This window comes from Peromyscus californicus, unplaced genomic scaffold, assembly GCF_007827085.1.
Source record: "Peromyscus californicus insignis strain IS unplaced genomic scaffold, ASM782708v3 Scaffold_19__1_contigs__length_69161282, whole genome shotgun sequence".
Classification (NCBI taxonomy): Eukaryota; Metazoa; Chordata; class Mammalia; order Rodentia; family Cricetidae; genus Peromyscus; species Peromyscus californicus.
This window is the reverse complement of record NW_026294491.1, coordinates 12,060,104-12,080,411: the sequence shown is the minus strand read 5'-3', so window position 1 is coordinate 12,080,411 and position 20,308 is coordinate 12,060,104. Positions and strand designations below refer to the sequence as shown.

General features: G+C 43.6%; 1 long non-coding RNA gene across 1 annotated transcript; it reads right to left on the bottom strand.

Annotated features, from left to right (window-relative positions):
- Positions 1–1,183: 1,183 nt before the first annotated feature.
- On the bottom strand, positions 1,184–19,176 carry LOC128114583 (uncharacterized). Its single transcript, XR_008219807.1, has 3 exons — positions 19,049–19,176; positions 2,745–2,830; positions 1,184–1,273 (listed from the first exon to the last, which is right to left on the bottom strand). It is a non-coding gene; the product is annotated as an uncharacterized LOC128114583 (long non-coding RNA).
- Positions 19,177–20,308: the final 1,132 nt, after the last annotated feature.

The following is a 20,308-nucleotide window of genomic DNA, read 5'->3' as shown; positions in this document are numbered from 1 at the left end:
GGGGGGGGGGGGGGGGGGGGGGGGGGGGGGGGGGGGGGGAGAAAGGATCATAAGAAGTAAAATAGTCTTTGGTCCAGATAACCAATACTTCAGCTATTGGAACATCATGGTATACGATATAGCTAGGGTTTCTCTTCCTGTAAAGAAACACCGTGTCCTGCCGGGCGGTGGTGGCGCACGCCTTTAATCCCAGCACTCGGGAGGCAGAGCCAGGCGGATCTCTGTGAGTTCGAGGCCAGCCTGGGCTACCAAGTGAGTTCCAGGAAAGGCGCAAAGCTACACAGAGAAACCCTGTCTCGGAAAAAAAAAAAAAAAAAGAAACACCGTGTCCAAAGCAAGATGGGAGGTAAGAGTTTCTTTGGCTTACACTTCCACATCATAGTCCATTATTGAAGGTAGCCAGGACAGGAACTCAAACGGGGCAGGACCCTGGAGGCAGGAGCTGATGCAGAGGCTATGGAGCAGTGCTGCTTCCTGGCTTGCTTCCCATGGCTTTCTCAGCCTGCTATCTTAATAGAACACTACCATCTGCCCAGGGGTAGCCCCACCCAGAACGGGCTGGGCCCTCCCCCATCAACCACTAATTAAGAAAATGCCTGTTGCCCTATAGGCATTTTCAGGAGCCCGATCTTATGGAGGCATTTCTCAATCGAGACTCCCTCCTCCCCAATATTCTCACTTGTGTCAAATTGACATAAACTAGCCAGCGCACTTTGTAAGTCTAGAAAGAGAGAAATGTAAGAACTATTCATATTGTGCAATGGTTGGCTTTAGTTGTCAACTTGACACAGTCTAGATTGTCAAGAGACTCTCCATGAGGGACTGTCTAGATGAGGTTAGCCTGCGGGATTGTCTTCTACAGAGGGTCTTGATCACCTTAATCAAAGTGGGAAAAACCCACCCACTGTGAGAGGTATCATTCCCTATGCAAGGGATTCTGAACTGTATGAGAGTGGAGAAAGACAGCCGAGCCGTAACATGCGTTCTTGCTCTCCTTGACTATGGATGCAATGTGACCAGGTGTCTTAAGTTCCTGTGACTGCCTGCAATGGCAGATGGTGACCTGGAACTATGACCCAGAGTCAACTTGCCCCTCCCCCTAATTTTTTTAGCATGTTTTAATCACAGCAACAAGAAAAGAAACTGAGACTGACTTTTAGGATGGTATCTATTTAAGACAGGGTCCGACTGAGATGCTCTGGTTACCTTGAGCGCACAGTGTCCTGGGCAGATCTTGAAATTATGATCATCCCACTTCCGTTTCTTGACTATCCTAGAAATAAAAAGATATTTTGAACTCAAATTTGTAAAAAGTGATCTAAGAAGATTCAAAAGATGCTAGAATTATAGACAAGTAATGTAGGTTTTTTTTTTCTTTCCGTTTTTGCTCCAGTTGTGGAAGTTACATTAGTAGATGAAACTTAGGCTACAGTGAAATTGAGAAAGCTTTATTTAATGACCTTTACTGAAATTTTTGTGTTCTGTCTTTCAAGGTGTGTGCGTGTGTGTGTGTGTGTGTGTGTGTGTGTGTGTGTGTGTGTGCGCACACGTGTGTGAGTGTGTGTGCGCGTGTGTGAGTGTGTGTGTGTGTGTGCGCGTGTGTGAGTGTGCGCGTGTGTGAGTGTGTGCGTGTGTGAGTGTGTGTGTGTGTGTGTGTGTGTGTGTGTGTATGTATTGCTGGAGGTGGAAGCCATGACTTTAAGCATGCCAGACAAGCACTCTGCCACTGTACCCCAGGCTTCATTATTCTTACCTCAGCTAACCAAATTCAATGCTACCACACCTCCAGGCATCCATATTCTTTACCAGCTGAAAGGAAGGGAGAGAACGGCCTAAGGCCAGACACATGAGATTCTGAATTCTGAAATAACCTATGGTAATTACTACATCATTTTCCCTGTATGAAAAACCGTCTGGACTCAAATATACTTCTCTTTATCCTTGAAATTGGGTTGACAACCAGTTTTCACAGGCTTGAGTCTTGCTGCATCATTGGTTTAGCAAAAAACCTGCTGTGGACACTTAGCATCTGGGTTGGAAAAATCTACCAAGCCTGCTTAGAGTCCTGTGTCTGCTAGGACAACAATATGTCAGACCTCTGGTGTCAGCAGTGTATCCCAGCAGATAAATACCAATGAAGGGATACCACTGTTTTCACGGACTTTTCGGTGACTTTCCACTGAACTATGGGAATATTTCTCAGCTGACTCTGACCGAATAGTAACCCAGAGGTCCTGACCACACCGTCTCTGAAGATTCCATTCATTCCTGGCAGACTCCGCTGGCTCAACTTCATTTACCTTCAGCGTCTTGCTGTTACACGGAGGCGCAGAGTTTTGTGCTGTTAGTGGTGCCAAATGGGTATCAGAGGAACAGCATCTACAACCTGCATTTATAATGGCTTCTCTTTCTCCGCTGTTCACTGTGTCAGGCATTTTAAAAATAGCTCCTTTTTATTGATTCCTTGCACGCCCGAGTAGGGTATATTCACTCCCCTCATCCCTAGTATGCAGATGGGGAAACCAAGTTCCAGAGTGATGAACAGCTTGGTCATGGCCACATAGCCAGGTATGAGATGAGATGCACTTAAGCATTTCAGTCTGTGCTTCCAACCACTAGGCTATATATACCATATGCATATACTGAGGCAGATATTCCAAACTCAGAGGCACCTTAGACATCACAGATTACCCCCCCGGATTTTGCAGCTGAGCAAACAGACCCAGTGCGATGATGGAAATTACCTATTGACAGAGCCAGGATTCCAAGCCGTTCTCTTCACACCAGGGCTCAATGCTCTCTGCTGGAATGCCTTTGGTTTCTGCATCACCTTGAGAATTTCAGGTTGAAAAAAAAAATACATGTCTTATGCCCTACTCTTTAAAGAATTTCTATTTGGGTAAACATAAAGTTGTTTCTATTAATTTTCTATAATATACTGACTTCCCATTTCTCTCCCCTTTTAAAATATAGGCTTTATTTTGATTACATTTGTGACTGGGGATATTTAAGGGCTCAGTTGGAAACATGCATGCCTACCATGCACAAAGCTCTAGCACACACAAATGGAGTGTAGAAGTACATGCCTGTAATTCTAGTACTCAAGAAATGAAGGCAGAAGGATCAGAAGTTCAAGGTTATCCTTTGCTACATAATGAGTTTGGGGCTAGCCTGGGATTTCATGAGACCCTGCACTGAGTATTTTATTTATTTGTTTGTTTTTGGTTTTTCAGGACAGGGTTTCTCTGTGTAGCCCTGGCTGTCCTAGAACTCTCTCTATAGATCAGGTTAGCCTAGAACTCAGAGATCCACCTGCCTCTGCCTCCCAGTGCTAGGATTAAAGTCATGTGCCACCATGCCCATCAAGGTATTTAAAATGTACTGCCAAAATGAGTGTGGCGATATCCCATACATATCCTGCCTCTACACACACACATGACTTCACCCAATATAACATGAGATCACCAGAGAGGGATATTTGATGAACCACATACTATCTTTCCAAGTCCAGAGTTTACATTAGGGTTCACTCTTGTTTTTATATATTCGTGTGTGTGTGTGTGTGTGTGTGTGTGTGTGTGTGTGTGTGTGTGTTTCTCATTATAGTATCGTGGAATAGTTCTCATTACTCTAAGAATCTTGTCTCTTCTACCTGTTTATCCTTTCCTCTCCCTTAAAGTCCCTGCCAATCACTGATGTCTTTACAGCTGAGTATTTTCTCGACTACCTATAATGGGGTTTATAGTATGTTGCCTTTTTTTTTTTTTTTTTTTGGATTGGCTTTCTTGCACTGTACTTTGCATTTAAAGACACTGTACCTGTCTTTTCATGGATGGATAGTTCATTTCTTTCCAGGACTGACTATACTATACAATACCAGTTTATTTGTTCATTTGCTTCCTAAAGGGCATCTTGACTGCTTTTGAACTTTGGCATTTGCAAATGATGTTGTCCCGCACACGTTTGTACAAGTGTCTATGTAAACATGAGGTTTCTTCTCCTCTGGGTCAGCACTAAGGACCACAACCACTGGAGCACGTTTCAAGAGCAGATTAATCTCATAAAAAACAAAACAAAACAAAACTTCCTAACACACTTCCAAGATGCCTATACTCTGCTTCTCTTGCCCTACAGTGAATGGGAGCTCTTATCACCCACCTCCTAATCATCATTTCACACGTCAGCATTTTAGATTTTAGCCGGTCTGCAAGGCATGTAGTGGTATATAGTTATTGCTTAATTTCCAGTTCTCTAATGACACTCAGTGTCAGCAGTTTCCACACGCCTACCTGCTGACCATCTGCACACTGTTTGGTGAAGTATATTTTGATAATGAGCTGACCTTTCTGGTGTTATATATCTGTTGTTGGCTTGTTTGACTGTGGGTTTCTCACTATTACTCAGGCTGGTGTGAAACTTGTAGGTTAAAATGTTCCTTCTGCCTCGGCCTCTTGAGAGGCTGGGGCTCCAGCTGCATGCTGCCATGGCTGCTTTACTTCGTCTATTTTTTGATATAATATTTTTATTGATCTTTAAGAATTTTTTTTTTTTTTTTTTTTTTTTTTTTTTTTGGTTTTTCGAGACAGGGTTTCTCTGTGTAGCTTTGCGCCTTTCCTGGAACTCACTTGGTAGTCCAGGCTGGCCTCGAACTCACAGAGATCCGCCTGGCTCTGCCTCCCGAGTGCTGGGATTAAAGGCGTGCGCCACCACCGCCCGGCCTGATCTTTAAGAATTTTATGCAATGCATTTTGACTATACTCACCCCTATTCCTCTCCCTCACTCTCCCTGAGACCCAGCCCACCTCCCTTTCTCAATCTCTCCAAACTTTGTATTCTTATTTTTTAAAACAAGACTGTTCTCTACTCCTTTTTAGGGGCCTTAAAAAAAATGTTTCGGGGATGGAGAGATGGCTTAGCCGTTAAGAGTCTATACAGGACTGAGTTCAATTCCAAGAACCCATTTCACATGGCTCAGGATTAATTGTAACTCCATCTCTAGAGGATCTGGTACCCTATTCTAGACTGGAGGCACACTCCTGTGTGAGTGTGTATGTACACAAACACACAGACACAGACACAGACACAGACACACACACACACACACACACACACACACACACACACACAATTTTAAAAAAGCTTGGGACTGGAAAGATGGTTCAGCAGGTAGGAGCACTGGGTGCTCTTCAGAGGACCTGGGTCTGACTCCCAGTACCCATGTGATAGCTCACAGCTGCCTGTAACTCCAGTTCCAGGGAATCCCTCTTCTGGTCTTCTTGGGCACTGGGCATGGACATGGTGCACAGACATGTACATGCAGGCAAAACACTCACACACATGAAATAAAAATAAATCTTTTTAAAAACTGTTTTTCTTTTTAAAAAAAAGGCTCATTCTAATAACAAGCTTGTTTTTTCATTTTTGTTTTTGTTTTTGTTTTAATCCTCTGAATGCTAAGGAAGTTTCATGTAGTATAAAAATGTCTTAACCAACTTTTCCTATGTTGATCAAACACTGCCAGCTGTGGTTTCTAATCATTAATCATCTGGTAAGTGTTTCCTGATGTCTTCATGACGCCCACCTTCTCTCGGCGGAGATGACCAGCCAAGGTGCGGTCTGCCCACTCAGCTCCTGTGTTTCCATTTCCTGGCCCTACTGTGTGCAGCTTTGCTTCTGTACCCTGCCTGCGGTCAAGGACAATGTTCCTGTTCTTCCCAGGTAGTTTCCCCAAAGTGACGCTGGCCCTACAGGCGTTCTTTCTCCCTTCCGTATCTAGATCAACAAATTATTCTCTGTCTCTGTCTCATATATATATGTATGTGTGTGTGTGTATGTATGTGTATATATATGTATGTGTATATATATCTATAATATATATCTTTCTCTCTCTCTCTCTCTCTCTCTTTCTCTCTCTCTCTCTCTCTCTCTCTCTCTCTCTCTCTCTCTCTCTCCCTTTCCCTTCCTCCCTCCCTTTCCCTTGCTCTCCCTCCTGTTCCTCCTTCCTTCCTTCCTTTGATTATTTTTCCGGCAGGGTCTCACACTGTAACCCTGGCTTGGAACTCATAGTGTAGCCCAGGCTGGCCTCACACTCACCTCACCTTCCTGCATGCTGGGGTTACAGGTGTGAGCCAGCTTTCCTGGCTTTCCCTTTCTTTTGGGCTGCATTAGAGATGGGTAATGGGCTGGGAACAGCTACATGGGGTCGCAGGAGTTTGGCTGCTGCGATCGAATAAATAAACCTTAGTTATCCATGCCGAGCCTCAAGGGATGTGCGTAAGAGACCACTGGTGATTATAAAGGATAGAATGTAGAAAGGGGTTAACTCGATAGCCTAGAACGAAATACATACCATGTCGTCCCTCCTCCATCTCCCGTACCACTGTTTACAAATGTGGCCCAGAGGCCTTCATTTGAAAAAACTTAATTCTCATCTTCAATTAACGACCCAGTCTTTGTCCCTGGGTCCCGCCTGCCATCACCAGCTTTTTGAGAAATTATTCTCACTATAGATCCTTTCAATAAATTTTGTCTACCAGTTATTGCACTCCAAGTAGGGAACACATTGGCTGGTTTCAATACTCTCTCAAGTGCTAAATTTAGTAGATAACTGGAAATCAGCCTCACTTAGCCATTAACTAGTGGCTGGCGCACAGACCTCAGGCGCCTGCTTGCTTCTGCATCTAACCCCTCCGAGTGTTTGTTTCAGGCATGGAGTCATTTAGTAACTGGCTCTGAGTCACATAGCTACTTACAAGGCCCTGCATTAAGTATCATTGGCATAGATAGCATTGTTTCCTGCTTTTAAAATGCTAAAATTTTAATCAAAGAGACGACGGGTTCACGAGCCTTTGAGGGTAGGGTAGGATGGTATAAGAGTTGAAGGGCAGGATTTTTCACAAGACAAGTATTCTACCGCTGAACTCCATCCCCAGTATATTCTTGACATCTCTGTAGTAAACCGGGTGGCAGTAGCTGGGCAGGATTATATCTAGGTCCTTTATTCTATCTCACTGGTCATTCTGGGTGTTTGTCACCGCCATGCTGTTCTTGTTACTATAGTTTTGGTAGTACTTCCAACATCATTTACATGGGATATTTCATGCAGATATTTCCCCCAATGTGATGGCTATTCTTCATAGTCAACTTGACTATGTCTGGAATGAACTAAAATCCAGAAATGGAGGGCACACCTATGAGACATTTTCTGCTTGGTTTGAAGTGGGTGATTCTACTTCTAGTCCAAAACTTTGAGGTAGAAAGACACACACCTTTGATCCAGATCTTAAGTCGAGAAGACACAGGTCTTTAATCTAAATCTTGAAGTGTGAAGACATACCTTTAATATGGACCATACCTTCTGCAGGAAGTCTATATAAGGACGTAGAAGAAGGAAGCTTTTACTCTTTGCCTACTTGCCCTCGCCTTGCTAGCACATCCATTCTTTCACTGGCATTGGACCCTACTTTTTCAGTTATACAGAAGACCAGTTGTGATACCCAGCCTTGTGGGACTGAGCAACTACTAGATTCTTGGACTTTCCATTTACAGGTAGTCATTGTTGGATTAGTAGCCTGTAAGTCATTCCAATAAATCCCATATACACGTACGTGTTTGTATGTGTGTGTGTGTGTGTGTGTGTGTGTGTGTGTGTGTGTGTGTGTGTGTAGAGGTTCATTCCATAAGGTCCATGACTCTGGATAACCCTGACTAATACACCCCAGTAACCCCAAGTCAATATATCATAAAGATGTATGTGAGGGGGCAAAGTAAAGATATTACCAGTATGACTGCTCCATTATTAAAGAAGGTTTTTATTGTACATAAGAGAGAGAACAGTCAGAGGCATCTGGGAAGAGTCCAGAGCAGAGAGAAAGAAAAGCAGACTGGGCATGGTCAGGGCCATCTTCAAGCGAAGGGAGAATAGCAGGACGAGAGAGAGCAGTTGAGAGAGAGAGAGAGAGAATAGTGACAGTAGACAATAGAGCATCTGTGGGCAGGGTTTATAAAGAAAACATGGGACCTGAGAAAGGCCATGTAGGGTCTTTGAAAGGTATAGCAAGTACTTGTGCGTAGGGACTGAGGGAGCCTGGAGGTTGCATGAGCTTTGATGTGCAACCACAGATATATGTCAATGGAGCTGTATGTCCCTTCTGCCAGAGGTAAGGGAAATGACTCCTTTTGGCAAACGGGAACAAGTTTCACAAGTTCCTGAGGAACTCTGGCTTTTATCTAACCACAGAAATCCTCCTATAGTGCAGGTTGAGCTGGGCCTAGACTCGATTTGGACAAGTCAGTGGGCCTGCCCTTTTGTGTGCAGAGGGTGTTGGTGGGAGGTACCCTTTGGACCTTGCAAGAGATACTTGCCCATAGTGTTTACTGTAGTGCTTCACAATAGATAAGTCGGGGCACCGATCTAGGTGTCCACTAGCCAAGGAATGGATTTTTCTTAAATGTGTTATAATTACACAATGGAAAATTTTCAGCCAGAAAGAAGAACGAAATTATGTCATTCACAGGAAAATGGATGCAACTGAGATAATCACATTAAGCAAATCAAGTCAGTCTCAGAAAGACAAATATTGCATGTTTTCTCTCCTTTGTGAGGCCTGGATTTTTTCCCCCTACACTTTGACCAATTGTGTATCTCTGTGTTAATCTCCATCTGTTGCAAAAATAAGCTTCTGTAAGCTTCTCTGGTGAGGGCTGGGGGCTACACCAATCTATGGACATAAAGATAAGTATGTAGGGGCCAGTTAATACTATGTCCACTTAGCAAAATAATAGCAGTAGGTCCCCCCTAGGGCTTATGACCTACTCAGCCTTGGGTTCTAGGCCCAGTTAGCAGTCCTATGCATCGGTTCCATCTTGTAGAGCAGGCTGTAAGTACTATCAGCAAGCAGTTGATGACTTCTAGAACACTTGTGACATTATTGCACCAATGGGCATAGCTTGCCAGGACAGCTTTCACTGGAGCTCACAGGGGTCACAGCCCTCCATGTACTGTCTCTTTTACCTTGTCCTCTTATTCCCCCCACCTCATTTAACCCTTTCTGCTCCACTATCCCCATCCCCCCCTTCATATCACCTGTATTTCATATGTGGTTCATACCACTAGCTTCTTTTGAGGTCCTAAATTTTTAAACAGATATATAAAATCATGTATGACAAGGAAGTAGAAGCAGAACTATCCATTGGAACACATGGGACTAACGGGGTCAGGGGTGAAAAGGGGGAAGATGGGAATAAAATGGAGGGGGAGAAATACTCAAAGTACATTATTTCCTAGTATGAAAATGTGTAGTCGGAAGTTTTCTCCGGTCCCACCAGGCCCCTGCAGTCCCATGGCCTGCTTATAAAATAATCATTCAGAAGCTTATATTAATTATAACTGCTCAGCCATTAGCTCAGGCTTATTACTGACTAGCTCTTACATTTAAGTTAACTCATAATTCTTATCTATGTTTAGCTATGTGGCTTGGTACCTTTTCTCAGTTCTGCCTTGTCATCTTGCTTCCTCTGTATCTGGCTGGCAACTCATGGCTCAGCCTTCCTCTTCCCAGAATTCTCTTTGTCTGCTTGCCTATGCTTCCTGTCTGGCTACTGGCCAATCAGCATGTTTATTTATCAACCAATCAGAACAACACATATTCACAGCATACAGAAATACATCCCACAGCAAAAATGTGCTCATGGAACCCAGTACCATGTATGATGAACGCACAACAACAGCACACATAACGAACTCAAGAGACTGGGTATGATGGAACGTCTCAGTACTCAGGAGTCTGAGACAGGAGCATTGCTAATTTTAGGCAAATGTGTGCTACAGAACAAGGCCCTGTAACCCTTGAAGGAAGCATCCAAACAAGCACTCTCATCTTATACTGAAGAAATACAGTGTTCATGCTGCAGCAGCCTCTGGTCTAGCTTCTCAGGGAGCAATCTCAACCACAACAAACAAAACTCAAAACCAAGTGGACAGACACGTCATAAAAGGGGTTCCATCAGTTACAGAATTTGCTCAATCATAAAAGTAAGTTGGAACTTAAAAACTTATGACTTTGAGCCAGGTATAACGAGGACAGACCTCTCTTTCCAGCGCTGGTGGTGGAGGCAGGAGGATCAAGAGTTCAAGGCCAGCCTTGAGATGCAACTTGACTACATGAGACCCACATTGCTTCTGACAAAATAAAAATCGACTTTCAGGGTCTGGAAAAGTGATAAGTTAAGTACCCTTTGCTTTATGTATATAACTTAGGCAGCCGTGGGGGTGCTGGGAATCAAACCTAGGTCCTCTGGAAGAGCAGCAATACTTAGACACAGTACCACTTCTTAAGCCACCACAATCCTACAACTTTAATATGTTTTTTTTTTTAGTTTCATTCATCTCCCCACGATTTTTGTCTTTATTAACATGGTAAAAATGAATCCAGGCATGAAAAATGTCACAGATTTCAAGAAGGTCACCCTGCTTCATAGAAATAGAAAATCAGAAATAAAAGTGTTCTGGGATCATCAGGTTTGACCCCCTCTGATATTGTGCTGGTCAGAGTTTGTCAACTCGACACAAACTGAGTCACCTGGGAAAAGGAAAGCCCAGTTGAGAAATTGTCTTCATCAGATCGGCCTGTGGGCATGTCTACAGAGCATTTTCTTGATTAATGACTAATATGAGCAGGCCCAAGCCACAGTGGGTGGTGCCACCCCTGGCCTGGTGGTCCTGGGTTGTCTAAGAAAGCAGGTTGAGCAAGCCATGGGGAAGCAAGCCAGTGAGCAGCACTCCTCCATGGCCTCTGTTTCAGTTCCTGCTTCCAAATTCCTGTCTTGCCTTCCCGCCTGGCTTCCTTCCATGATGGACTGTGACCTGTAAGTCAAATACACTCTTTCCTGTGTTTTCACACAGTTTAAGTATGTTATAGTTCAGGCCAACAATCGATAGCATTTCCTTCCCCACATACCAAGTCTGAGAATGAAGGCTGTTGTGGATCTGCCACCGGGGACCTTGTTCCTTCAGTGATCCTTGATACAGCAGGCTTTCCCTATTCTCCTTTGAAGTCTTCTCATGCCCCACTCAAACCCTCCACACGTTTACATATAACTGACTCTGACACCGTATTAACAAAGCCGGAAGCCTGCAGATTTGAGTTACCAAAAAAGAGTTCAGCTGGCCCTGCCAAGTGCTTCAATCAATGCACACTTAGGTGATAGAATCATCTTCCATTTTGTAGGATCTCCTCTCTCTAAAGGTGACAAAGCACCGCCATAGTCTTTCTTCCTTTAATGGGACAATTTCAGACATGGGCCTTATTCTTTTGGTGTTTACAAATTCATGCAATCTTTTTCTCTGAGGAATATAGTAGAATTTTGAAGGGCTCCCTGTCTCTGGAATAGTGTAGGTCTGCCTCTTGTACATTATTCCAGCAAGACCCTCTGGCTGCTTGTGATCCAGATGGACTGGCTACTTTACAGTCTTCTGATTACAGCCTTGCCTTCCTTCTTGGACTGGCCTTCCTACGTTCACCACACATCCTTCTGGCTCACAATTGTCCTCCTACATCTGGGCTTTTGTGGCACTTTTGGTAATGCTATTTCATGACACCATGAATACTGATATCATTAATAAACACTAACCATGTGCTGCATCTGGAATTCTCATTATGAGGGCTGTCATTTATAGACTTAGGTGACATACCTCTAGTCCTCTATAAGCCTGCCACTACAGGCCTTTCAGTACACTTGGCATAAAGGAGGAGCTCAAGAAGTAGAAATTATTATCATAATTATTATGGAAACAAGCACCAGATACAGTGTTAATATTTGACCCCATGCCAGGTTCACTAAGTGCGTGTTTATAAAGTAACCATTAAATCGAACAAATGCTGAATGATTATAAGACTCTCATGAGACAACCTGAGCAGCTTACTACAGGCTGATGAAAGTAACGTCATGGGATCTATAGGTAAAGTACACAACAGAGATACAGCTGTGCTTCCCAGAGGCCCAGTAGATGTATGGTACCAGCTGCTGCCGGAAGAATTTCTTTTTTGGTTAGTGACTGTGGAGGATGAGTTTGGAAGAGGGCATGGCTCTAGACACAGGCCAAAAATCTACAACCCCCTTAGATCAGAGGAACTTAAAAGAGACTCCTAGGCTAGGGGTTATAGCTTGTGTAGAATATATAAGGTACTGGGATCGATCCTGAATACTGTGTTGCTACTACAATCATAATCAGTAGAAGCAGCTCTGGTGATGAAGAGATGCCTAATTCATAGGGAGAATTGAAGCTTGGAACTGTAGTCCTCATACAGACCCAAAGGAGAGGTGCAAAGGCCCTGGGATTTAGGAGTGGCTCTTTCAGAAGCAGCCTGAGCTATAAACTCTAGCGAGAGGTAACAGGGCCAGTGACCAGGATGACACTCGGACTCCAGTCTGAGCCAACGTTAGGTTTCGAAGGAGGCTGTTCACTAACAGAAAGGACTTGGGTGTATAGAAACAAGACAGAATTAAATGAGTGATGTAGAGATGTTGGATGCTTTAAACATAAAAAACTACTCATTCAATGTGGGGTCTTATTTTAGGCAGGGATGGTGGCTAGGTTGAGATCTGAAGTAGGGCTAGAAGCTAAGGGGGCTAGACTGGTCTAGTACTTCAGGTTGGGCTGACCTTGCCAGTGGTAGAGCTGTTGGTAGGGGGTTGAGTCTGGTGAGTCATGGCAATATTTTGGCATGCATCATGGCTTCTCAGCATACAGTGTGCCAGGCTTTAGGATGCCAGTTTATGCGGATGGTGAAGTACTGAGCATAAATTTTTTTGATTCGTAATAAAATCTCACCACTTGGTTGCTGGGGGATGGTCTTTCTGTACGCTGTGAATATGTGTAGCTACCTTTGGTTAATAAAGAAGCTGCCTTGGCCTATGGCAAGACAGGTTATAGCCAGGTGGGAAATCCAAGCAAAGATACAGGGAGAAAAAAGGGAGAGTCGGGGAGACACTGTGAGCTGCCCAAGGAACAAAATGTAATGGAACACAGGTAAAGCCATGAGACACGTGGCAATACATAGATAAATAGAAATGGGTTGATTTAAGATGTAATAACTAGCTAGTAATAAGCCTGAGCCATAGACCAAACAGATTGTAATTAATATTAAGCCTCTGAGTGATTATTTTATAAAGAAAAAAAAGCAGCTGCTGCCCGGGCAGGACCGGGCGGGACTGAGAAACTTCAGTCTACACGTGCTCGTTCACATTTTCGACTTTGGTGTCTTTAGATACCAGCTGTCTGTCTTTTATTGTTTTATGATTTGTTTGTAGTTATCTGGATTAAATTTTCCATAAGGGATTTTTGTTTGTTGTTCGCTTGTTTTTGTGGTTCATGTTACAGCACTACACATACATCATGGTCTTTCTAGTTCAAGGAATCATCTCGTAATTGACTTTCTTCTACAATACTCCCACCAAGTGGCCGTCTGGACTGCACCTGAACATAATGAAGGACTGAGACGTCATCTCCTACTAGCATCCTAACTCATCTTTTGACACAGTCTGTTGGAGAGAATTGTCCCCGTTTCTGTCCATTAACTTCACTCCTATCCTTGAGATAGATGGAACAAATTAAGACCTTTGATATATGACCTCCCCTTTAGCAGTCAAGGTCAAGTGGTACTATCCTTTCCTGGTTCGTTTGCTTTGTTTTGCTATATACATGTTCCCATAGTTTTCAGCCCTTATTGTTAGATATCCCTGTCAACAGCTTCTTCCTTTCTTTTCCACGTAGTTAAGACAATCCATATGCAATCTGTCTTACCTAGAGATAGATGTGTGCTGCATAAGCACAGAACAGAGTAAGACAACCATGCCTTTTGTGTTCTAGACACTATAGCACAATCTAAGACTGTATTAGCTTTTCTTGGCTGTCAAATGTCTTCGCTTGCATTAAGCTTATAACTCAGTGAATACCCACCCCTAAGTGCCATGTATAGTACTATTGAGTCAGTTACACATCTATGTAATTGTTTGGGAAGGAGGCAGATAGAATACCTTATTTATCATATTGATATGTCCATACTTTGAGATCTAAATATCCTAGTGTTTTGGATCCCTGATGATACATTAAGCTTTCACTTTCTAGGCAAAATTATAGGCAAATGAATGATGTATCATTGGCTGAATTTCAGCTGAGGCTACTCACGTTTTGCTATATTTCATGACCTCAGACTTGCAGCCTTCTTCAAAATTATCCGTCTTTCAATTAACTTATCACCAAGAAGAATTGGCATAAAGACTATAAATGAGTCAATTTAAAGCCACCTATCAACCTAGAAAAATAAGCATAAATGTCTACTACATTAAAGATAGGCTGTTTGTAAGTTCCTGTGGACAGATTCCATCTAGATACTCTTCCATTAATTAAAATGGCAGATATTACACTGCATAGATTATGAAATACCTCTAAATGTAGTGTGCTTGATTCCTTCAAATCAAAGAAAGTGTAGTATTAGTATTCTTGTTTTTTCCAAGAAGAAATTGAGATAGAGACACACCTTAATTAAGATAGAGACTTGTCTACAGTTAGACAGCGAAAAAGGGGTTTCAAGAGGGCTAACCGCTTGGACACTGTGCAATCCTTCTATTCATGTTTTTCCAATTAAATAAGAACCAGGTCTTGACTTGAGACATTAATATCCAATGTTATCCTCTTGGTGGTGGGTAGCATGTGATACAGTTGCTCTTGCTAACCACATTTTTTTTTTTTTTTTGGTTTTTCGAGACAGGGTTTCTCTGTGTAGCTTTGCGCCTTTCCTGGATCTTGTGCTGTAGACCAGGCTGGCCTCGAACTCACAGAGATCCGCCTGCCTCTGCCTCCTGAGTGCTGGGATTAAAGGCGTGCGCCACCACCGCCCGGCTGCTAACCACATTTTTAAAAGGGTCTCATTTCATACTCCCCCAATCACAGAATCACAGAATTTATGATTATCCTAATTCTTTTTAACTTAGAATTTATGCCATACCAAATAATCCCCCTACAATGTGGAAGTTAGATCTAATAGTAAAACCCAATTTAAAACCTATTCATGTACCCAATCCAGTGTTCTTTCTCTTCAACTACTTCTCAAAATGCGGGTCTTTTAGATTATCATTTCTCAAAGTACAAGCAGATAGCTGTGTTATCTGTAGGAAGAGGTCAGATGTAAATTCTCTATAACTCAGAAACATCGTTGGTTAAGGATCCTTCCAAATTCATAACCTAAGGAAATGTGACCCAGGAGGCTAATCAAAGAGAGATGATCCAGGTTTACTTCTGGGTAAAGAGTTGGTCGTATGAAGCAGCATGAGGGTGTGGACCACCTCATCAGTCTCAATATCTGTAGTCACTGGAGCTACTTAAGGACTTAGACCACTTGTGTATCAAATATCAAGAGTATAAAGATGGCGAAGATCCTTGTGGACGTAAAACAATTATAAATCTCCCAGAGCTAAGAGTAGTCTTTTGATAAAGCAGAGTAAATAAGCTATTGAGTTAATATATAGAAAAAAGAGCCAGTAAGTGATGAGTATTTACATATGCTGATACAAGTGTTCAATTTGCCTCAACAATAATTTCCGGAGTGCCAGTTATATGCAAAGCACTGTGGATTCAACAACATGCCATATCTCTAGCTATAGGAAACACAATGATATTAACTGAACACAGTGCTGTGTCAACACCCAAGTGAAAACTTGGAAAGAACCTGAAGGAGGCAGAGAGGCTTTACCGTAAAGAGACACTTGACTCTTGAGTTTTGAATGGGACTATTTGGGTAAAGAAAGTGCCGAACAAAGGTGAACATTTGGAAGGCTCATGCCACCAGACACCATTAGATGACAGTGGGGTCCTCAGTAAGTCTACATAAGGACAATAGTACCAATGACAATTAAATAAGTCCTACCAAAGACATAACTTTGATTCTACAGCAAGGAATCCAGATTGGAGACAAGACAACCCCGGAATGGGGACGTATACACTTGCTTAGAAGCTGGACCACCTTGACTCTTTTTTGCCACAACTATAACATGAAATAATGACCAAAGCACAAGATGAGCCAAACGAGAGAGCCTGATGCCATGTCATCTTCTGTTTCTTCCTAAATTAATGGGTCGCTCTGGAACCAAGGTCAAGAGCAAGCTGAAGCAAGAAGGAAAAAAACTGAGTGAGCTGGTCCAAATAGTACAGGAAGTGATGAGAGTCTGTATAAAGACAGGAGCCATTGGAATACATAGGGTGCATGTGATGGTTAGTTTTGTTAACGACACGATCTAGAACCATTTGGGGAAGAGAATCTCAAGAATTTCCTCGATTCTATGAGGGATCTGTTTAAACTGGATTGGGGTGTGAAGGCCTACCCTAAATCTGGGTGGCAGCATTTCATGGATAGGGCCACCGACTACATAAAAAAAAAGTTGAGAGTGGGCCTCTCAAGGGCATTGAAACTTCATGGATCCATTGTTTCAATAGTCTGATAGTCAAAGGTAGGGAGACTAGGCTGGCTTGTTACAGCCATGGCCTGTAGGAGCACGAGCGAAGATCTCTCTGCCTCCACAGAAAGAGAGGGGTGAATGCTCACACTCAGCTAGTTTCCTCATTTTTATGCAGTCCACACCCCAGGCCTGGGGATGATGTTGTCTTCCTTCTAGGATGAGCCCACTCCTACCAACCTAATCTAGATGATCCCTCACAGGCATACCCAAAGGCTTGTCTTCTAAAGATTCGAGACCCTGTCAAGTTGGCCGTCATTATTAGTCATCATCGTAGCAGGCCAGAGAGAAGTTCAAGTTCGCTTGAGGCATTCTGATTTGGCAATGAAGCCCCTTCTAGTAGGCCTAGAGAGATTTCCCTTCCCAGGCTGGCAATCACAGCCTCCTTCCACCAATCAACCCATGGTTATTGTTTTCAGTTCAGGGAAGTACCATTCAGATGAGGCTTTAGTGGGTTTATGCTCACGTGTCAAGGAAACAGCACACTAGGCAGAGTTCTTGGTCTGGTTAACTCCCTGAAGAGAAGTGGAGAGCTTACATTTGAGGCACTCACTATTGTCACCCCAGGAGAGGGCAGAGAGGCATTCTGTGATACAAGTTTCAGAGGGAACATCAAGTATAAATGGTGGGAGAGGGTGTCCTAGGACGCATTATCCTACAAAAACCTGCTTTTCCTCAAAGACAGAAAAACCCATTTTCTCTTTACTCGTACAAGACGTTTTTGGTTTTGTTTTTCCTCCTTAATCTTAAAAGGTCACAGGCAAAGGTGGTTCTGCTCCGCAGCTGCTTGGTGCTGTCGGGAGATTGTCCGTATGGTTCCTTGGAATTGTTTAAAACAAAACAAAACCTCACTAAGTGCTATGTATGGGTCCAATGCCTCCCTCAGAGTATCAGAGAGAAGCAGGAGCCAGTTTAGGTAGGACAGATCTGACCACCTCTCCAATGGAAGTGGCCATGCGGTGGTGCATCTGACGCTGTAAACTGCTTTACTTAATCCCTGAGACCAAGCTATGCCCTACTCTAAGGTGCTCCGTATTATATAAAACTGTTGTTTTATTAAAAGGTGGCTAATTCATTGTTTTAGACAGTGCTTCTCAACCTATGGGTTGAGACCCCTTTGGGCCCTTTCGCTGGGGTTGCATATCAGATATTTACATTATGATTCTTAACCGTAGCAAAGTTACAGTTATGAAGTAGCAATGAAAATAATCTGATGGTTTGGGGGTCACCACAACATGAGGAACTGTATGAAAGGGCCGCAGCATTAGGATGGTTGAGAGCCACTGCTCCAGGAGATTCTATTATTTTACAAGCAGTTCTTTATTTCATGTTGAGAAGGAGGACTATAGCCCCTGTATGGACCCAGACACTGAACCATCTGGTAGGTAGCCCCATCCAGCAAAGACTGATTGATGGCCTAGTTCTAGGACTAGAAAGGAAGCCACCTTGTAAATCTATCGGGGAGAATTGAAATTATGGGGGTACATGAACATAGTAAAATCCTATCAGGGAAATCAGATCCAAGAGCTTATTGGTCACACCAGATGGATGGAAAGGTGTAAGCTCTTTGTCTGGACCCCTTATAATGGTGGACACAACACTGGAATGGCGCGGCCAGCTTGTCACCTGACACGGTGTTTGAGGCAAGGGCCCAGGACTCCTCGCTGACTTGATTCAGTCCCCTGCTATTGATACAGCTCACTTGACTGCCTGCACATCCACCTGCTGGCCCGTCTGGATCTGGGCCTGACCCACTGTTTCCTGCTCTTGACTCATTTCCTGCTCTGGACCCAGTGTGGCCTTTCACCTCACAGCTGAATTCTGCAGCTTTGTTCTCTCTCTTGACTTCCCCTAGAAGCTCCCTCCCGAAGTGGCTCTGGTTCATTATCTTATCTCCCCAGATTCTTTCTCAGCCCGCTTCTGAAACCACCTGAGCGCTGTTACGGCCTCTCTAATGTGTATTTACTCTGCAGCCCATCTGTATGTATAGAGACGTATTTACTGTGTGCTGTGGGAGTTAGTAATTAAGATCGGAATAAAGAACTTGCATTTGCTCCTGCCAAGATACCAAAGTAGACATTTTTTTTTAAATGACAAATTGCTGTCATCGAAACTGCTGAACTTTGTGAATTTATTGTTACTCAATAAATTCTGACATTATGGAAAGAGACCAATGTGTTTGTCAATGTCTCTGGCAAGGCACTGGCCTTATACAGCCTTCAGTGGGTATCCTGATGATGTGAAAACCTGCTGAGAATTTTCCGATGCAGAGGCTTGGTACACGGAGGAGGAAGAGGTCTTTCTCTGAGTGATACCTCGCTAAAGTGAGCATGAGGCAGGGGCGGGATATCGTGAAAACAGGAGGAGGAAGAGGAAGGAGCCGCAAGCATGGAGGCAGGAAGTCGGCTAGCACAGGCTCGCTCACCTGCCTCCGCGTCCTCACAGCCTCCTCTTCTACCTCTTCCTACAGCCCTCCGAGGCTTACCTACCGCGGTGGGGGTGCAGAGATGAGACCAACCTCCTTCCCTTCACTCACCTCCCGTTACGGTATTCCTGCTTAGCTCTTCCTTCCAAGAGACTCCAGTTTACGCTGTTTTAGAAGTCCTCTGACTGCCGGCTGCCTCTGCTCACCCTCCTTTCAGGTCGTCTGCAGCCTGGTTTTACCAGTCTCTCTCTCTTTTCCTTGACTAGCTCTTACATACTGCTCTCTGAATAGACAACGTTACCCAGGATCTGCCCCTAGACGGCTTTTAATCCCGTTTGAGTTAGTTTCCCGTTCCTCTGACAGATGTCTAGGGGTGGGGGACGCCAAACCAAACAACAATAACAAAAACAACTCAAGGGAGGAGAGGCTCATTTCATCTCAGTTTCAGACGTTTTCAGTTGTGGTGTCTGGGCCCATTGCTTTAGGTCTCAGGCAAGCCTGACTGTCTAGTTCCTTCTGGGTTAAATGTGGGTTCCATGCAGGTGATGGCTATTCTTGGTTGTCAACTTGACTACATCTGGAATGAACTAAAAGTGAGTGACTAGGCACACCTGTGAGTTAAATCATTTGAAGTGGGAAGACCTACTTCTAATCCAGATCTTTTGAGGTGGGAGATTCCGCCTTTAATCTGGGCTATATCTGCCGGCAGCCTATATAAAGGACATGGAAGAAGGACGGTTGTCTCGCTCTCTCTCTCTGCCTGCAAACTCTCGTTAGGAAATCCATTGCTTCACTGACATTAGAACCTACTTCTTCAGTAGACCTGCTGAGACATCCAGCCTCCTAGACTGAACAACAGCTGGATTCTTGAACTTACCACTAGGAGACAGCCATTGTTGGACTAGCTAGACCAGCTATTTTAATAAATCATATATATATATATATGATCATCTATCAGTTCTGTTCCTCGAGAGAACCCTGACTAATATAACACATGAGGGAAAGCATGCAGTATGTGTCTTTCTGAGTCTAATTAACTTCACTTAGCATAATTTCCATTACCATCCATTTTCCAGCAAATGTCATTTTTCTTTATCATGGTTGAATAAAATCCCACTTTCTCTATCCATTTGTCTGTTGATGGAGATCCAGACTGGTTCCACTTCTCAGCTGTGAACAGAGTAGCAATAAGAAGGGATTCACATACTGTAGCACGAGTCTTAACAGGTCTTATTAAATAAGATTAAATCTGGGGCCGGTATTGGGGTGAACGCTGGACAATCAGAGAAGCAGAACAAGCCACAGCCACCTTACCTTGCCAATTCCTCAGCTGATCCTGTTTCCTCAGACTGGAAGCTTCTGAGTCCTCAT